This window comes from Triturus cristatus, chromosome 10 (assembly GCF_964204655.1).
Source record: "Triturus cristatus chromosome 10, aTriCri1.1, whole genome shotgun sequence".
In the NCBI taxonomy this organism is placed as follows: Eukaryota; Metazoa; Chordata; class Amphibia; order Caudata; family Salamandridae; genus Triturus; species Triturus cristatus.
In genome coordinates this window covers 1129870995-1129876994 of record NC_140593.1, presented here as the reverse complement: position 1 = coordinate 1129876994, position 6000 = coordinate 1129870995, and positions in this window count along the sequence as shown.

Sequence of the window (6000 nt, the reverse complement as noted above, 5' to 3'; positions counted from 1 at the left end):
CATGCCATTCCAGTTTGAACCCAGCCATATGCAAATCAGTCTTGACCCTGTGCCCCTTGGGAACAGTCCAGCCCGAACTGCCAAGCCAGGTCCTCCCTGGACTGGAAACAAGCATCCTAGGACCGGTTTCGGGCTTTCAGCCCTCGTCAGCCAGGATAGCTTGATTCCAGTGGCATGGAGAGCAAGGGACTCACGTCTGAGCATACCCTTCCCACTCGGGGTGACAAATGCAAAAACAGCAATTGATGGACAGAATGCAGAACAATGTCATACATTCACCCCAGTACAGAGATCTGGGCCTAAATCCATCGTTTTTTTGCTCACCATGCCATTCCAGTTTGAACCCAGCCATATGCAAATCAGTCTTGACCCTGTGCCCCTTGGGAACAGTCCAGCCCGAACTGCCAAGCCAGGTCCTCCCTGGACTGGAAACAAGCATCCTAGGACCGGTTTCGGGCTTTCAGCCCTCGTCAGCCAGGATAGCTTGATTCCAGTGGCATGGAGAGCAAGGGACTCACGTCTGAGCATACCCTTCCCACTCGGGGTGACAAATGCAAAAACAACAATTGATGGACAGAATGCAGAACAATGTCATACATTCACCCCAGTACAGAGATCTGGGCCTAAATCCATCGTTTTTTTGCTCACCATGCCATTCCAGTTTGAACCCAGCCATATGCAAATCAGTCTTGACCCTGTGCCCCTTGGGAACAGTCCAGCCCGAACTGCCAAGCCAGGTCCTCCCTGGACTGGAAACAAGCATCCTAGGACCGGTTTCGGGCTTTCAGCCCTCGTCAGCCAGGATAGCTTGATTCCAGTGGCATGGAGAGCAAGGGACTCACGTCTGAGCATACCCTTCCCACTCGGGGTGACAAATGCAAAAACAACAATTGATAGACAGAATGCAGAACAATGTCATACATTCATCCCAGTACAGAGATCTGGGCCTAAATCCATCGTTTTTTTGCTCACCATGCCATTCCAGTTTGAACCCAGCCATATGCAAATCAGTCTTGACCCTGTGCCCCTTGGGAACAGTCCAGCCCGAACTGCCAAGCGAGGTCCTGATGCTCCGTCCATCACCACCCCCTTTTGTACCGCTTTGTTCGCCATAAGTTGGCAGGGTATGCTCAGACGTGAGTCCCTTGCTCACTTTGCCACTGGATTCAAGCAAGCCTGGCTGAAGACAGCTGAAATGCCAGAAACCGGTCCTAGGAAGCTTGTTTCCGGTCCAGGGAAGGCATGGCTTTGCAGTTCGGGCTGGACTGTTCCCATGAGGCACAGGGTCAGACTGATTTGCATATGGCCATGTCTGAACTGGGGTGGCAGAGTGGGCTAAAGAACGGTGATGGATCAAACCCAGATCTGTTGACTGGATGTGAGTGTTTGATTGGTTCTGATGCTCCGTCCATCACCACCCCCTTTTGTACCACATGATTATAGAGGACAGCATGATTGGCTGCACATTTTTTTAAAAAAACAATGGTGCTTGAAAAAGGGGAGGAATAGAGTGCTCAGGAGTGAATGTGTGCTTGTGAGGGTTGTAGAGAAGGAAAGGCAATGTGCAATATATATATCAAAGATCGCTGAAACCTTTCCCGCCTAGTGAAGGCAAATTAATACAGAAAAAACATAGCATTATGTAAACACAGATAATTAATTTCTGTCGTCTGTGCTTGAAAGGTTGTGAAGGACCGTTGACGTTTCGACCTCTATGTGAGATAAAGGTTATTTTTTCTTTAGCCTGGGGTCTTCATCAGGACGAGAATAGGGAGGGGGAAAGACACCGATTGACAGCAGCGAGAACAATCAGGCTGGTAATTTGGAGACGGTGGGCCCTTGGGCTCTTCATGGTGTAAGATTAGATCTTAAATGGTCTTCAAAAGTGAGTGTGCGTCGGAGCAGGAACTCCAAGGAGGTTGGTGGATCTTAATTCCCCAAGTCAGAACGAGGTCGGTCATACGTCTCCTTCCGAACAACTTGACACAACTTGTAAACGATTCTCAAGAGATGCAGGGAATGAATCTGCTCCTGCCATCTGACTCGTCACGAGTAATACGGCAGGAGCAGATTCAATCGCAACTACCTGCTGTGCTACATTGAGTACACTCTTTGTACGTATGGCCCCCAAGATTTTTCAACCATGTTTGGAGCACATTTTTGCCGAAAAAGATCCAGCCGGCACAGCGGGAGAACTTTTGGTGAAATTGCAATTATACTGCCCACCATATTATGACATTATATTGTTGCATCGTTCAGAACGAAAGGCCCCTGTGCGGGACATTTTCTCTCCCTAAGCATCAGGGACATTTCTGCAGTTTCCTACTCATGACCCTGCAGGAAATATCAGTGTTGGAATTCCAACCATAAACTAGGTAGGCATTGACACTAACACGTCGATGACCTTGTGATGGCTGGGCAGCGGCTGAAAGTTTTCAACAGGGGACACAGCTGAGGTTCAGCTGCCATAAACACCACAGCTCCTTCCCCGCTAAATGAAGAGGGTGAGCCTCGTGTATGGGCGAAGTGGAAGATCTGCCAGTTTATGATTGATGTCCCACTATTTCTAAAGCCCAAATGAGCCTCTTACCTCTGGAGGGTACTCTCAAAGTTAGACTTAGTTGCTGAAGCGTAACTTAGGGCCTCATCTACAAGAAAATGACGCAGTGTGGCGCCGAAAGCCATTTTGCTGCGTTGCAGGGATATGTCGTATTAACAACAATACAACGCATCCCTGTGCTTTCACCTGCGCTGGTACACAATTGGCTGCCATGCACCAGCGCAGGCACCCTTGCGTCATTTTGCAAGGGTGCCTGCACTGCAGGAATGATTCTTCTTGTGGCGGAAGGGACACCTTGCTGCACAAAAACAATCATCAATGACATTTTCCTTCCTCTATGCACGCTGCTGGATGCAGCACGCATAGAAAGAGGGGAAAAAACAGGGAGAAGACGTAGAACTCTGACGCATTCTCAGTTTTACAAAATGTTTGAAATCTGGGAATGCATCAAGTTCCAAAGATGTTGCATGTGAACACCCACAGTAACAGCCATGGAACATCCCTTTCACGCAGAGTAATGCGTGAAAGGGAAAAATATTTAGAAGACCATGAAAAGTCACATAAATATAGGCAAGCCCTTTGCGCCGCCAGTGCACCTTGTAAATAAGTCCCTCAGATGTCTGCCCCATGAATTTATTTACTGCTTCTCTGTTCAGCACTTCTGCTGAGATGATGTTCCATCCATCCCCATCTCTTTAGCTGAATCTATGATTTTCTTTATCCCTCCTCGCTCTCCCGGTCTCACTAAGCCCTCTCTATAGTGTCTGTCCCGAATGCCAATGTCCCTAGTTCCTTTTCTGGGGTCCCTTTGTGTCGGCGGTGAGAATCAGGATTCACGGTCCTTCATGCAGAGATACCAGATGCATGGGCTTAGCTCGCTGAGCCATGTGGGCATGCTTATGACTAAAGGGCGGAATGGTATGGAAGCCTGGATGGGACCCAACGGGCGAAGCAACAAGGAGAGTCCATATAGGTGTATACATTTATGGTACACAGCGGATTTAGCACTTTTAATGATAGCAAAAATCTTTGTCATGTGGGATACAGAAGGGGGAGGGCTAGCCCAGACCCACTCTCTCACAATAAGTACAAATTGACAAAAGTTATGCCAGAGGCTGGAGTTTGCTGCAAAATGCTGGGATACTGTGCAATGTGCCAGTTTACACACCCAGGTATGTGTGAATCCATGCACATTTGTACACAATTCCCCATCCCAAGGCGCCAATCTTAGAATTGGTGCAAATTCCATAATCGCTAACAGCACACCCTGTGGTAGCTGCAATTGGTGTTTGCACAATTTGCAGCTGTGATTTGCACGCTCAACGTACTTGAGGCCTATACTCAGTAATACCATTTTGGGCATAAGTTCCTGTTCGCACCCAAAACAGAGTTACAAATTGATTGCAAGTTACGCCCTGCACTGGAGGTTGCCGCAACAACTTACAGTTTTTAAAGCCTACTACAGATCGGGGGGGGTGTGGAATAAAGGGCTCAGAATCCTGGTTTACACATCCGGGAATGCGGTGAATTCATTCACAGTTAGTCTGTGAGTACAATTTGCACCCACAATTTGTGGGAGAAACAACTGCCTCATTTGTAGGAGGTGCAGTAAGTTTAAAATTGTCTTAAACAGTATTTTCTTTCTGTTTTACAACTGTATTGTATTGCAGCATTTATATAGCGCTTATTACCCCTATGTGGGGCACTGAAGCGCTTGCCTAAATGGGTAGCATGCTGCACTGTGTAGGGTGTTCGGCCCGAAGAGTGTTGTCTTTGGTTTCATCTTATGTGGGAAGTGTTTTTGTGTCATACGTGATGACCACCAAGGTGGGGTTATCATGTTATAGGACACAGTGCTCACCAGTGTGACGGAGGACGATGAGTGGGAGACAGACTCGCAGCTTATGGGTTCAGTAAGGCGGCCCCTAGAGCAGCTCTGCAGGTCCCTTTATGGGATTCCTCATGTTCATAGTCCACTTACCCAGTTACCGCATTGGGTTGTCCATTCTGAGATATTGTGTTTAAAGTTTATGGTCCTGAGCAGGCATTGGTTGGAGGCAGAGGTGGTGGGGAGATCTGCTGGGATGGACTTTGTTAATATCATCCCATATCTGATTGTCATTGTGGGGTGTCATGAAGCGGTCCTAGTTTGCATCTTGGTGGGACCTACAGTGGTCGTCGAGATAAGAAATCCTGTGGCCAACGATACGTGGGAGATCTCTTGTGTTATTCCACGTCTGTTGAATTGATGATGGGTAGTTAATGCTGTGCACCGGTGCTGTACTGGGTGATGGACGTGACCCTTTGACTATTACCTGGTTATTCCAAAAACGAACTAACCCGGACCATTATTGAATAATTCAGAACAGCTTGAACATATCCAAGAAACTTTAAATGTGTGAAAAACATGGGGTCTTTAGTCTTAAAACACACCTTACTTGTCTCAATGATGCTACCCCTTGGAATCACATTAATTCCTTGTAATATGACACTCACTCAACAACACAACTGGGATGACAGCCCATAGCCATGTCCCATAGTGCACCAGGGAAGTGGGGCCACCATGGCCTAGGCCACACCATCTGGTGTAACAGTACACGTCATTTTTTCCCAGTGAAATAAATACCACCCTCTCTCCATCAGAGGATCTGACCATTGATGTACGGATGGCATTTCTTGCCTTTTAATGGGAGTTTTTTTATTATTCTGCGAGGAACCATATATACGCTCATCTCGACTGCACAGGGAATTTGCAGTCCAGCACTAGTCGGCAACTACCAGAAGCGGATAAAATTAGGTCCCCTTTTCTATAGTATGGTTGTCAGGGAAGCTTCCTTTTATTGTCAAATAAATCCCCGTTTGGCACAAGTACTATACGTAATGTGCCGTATAATAAATGATCCCGCCTGTAGTCTCTTACTTTTCCATTTATCTTACACTTCCACTCCTTCAGAGAGCACGGTCAGTCTAAGACCACCTTAGGTTTTGAGGAAGATGCCCACCCTGACCAAAGAATCTCAGACACCAGGCTTTAAGTGGAGTGGGTCCTGCCCGTGCTCAGTGCTGGCAGTAATCAGAAACACACATCAACAGGGGTCTCCTCCATGCTCTGTATGTATGCCCCTACCTTTACAAGTAAAACACTCTATGTAAGTCGGTGATGCCGTCCCTGTCACATCTCGCGTTTTACTTCATTTTACTTGCTTTGTGTATCTCTCCTTCCTAGGAGCATTTCATTTTCCCATCTGTGTTTCTCTATTTTCTTTTGTTTTTCCTGCAAAGTACAGGAGGGTTGTATGACGGAACAACGCATTCCGTTGCAACGCATGCCTTTACCACGCGTGCGTTACAACGCAAATTCCTTTACCACCATAACCTTTGCCACTCATTTTCTAACAACGAATATGCCTTTACCACGCATGCTTTTGCAACAAATTTCG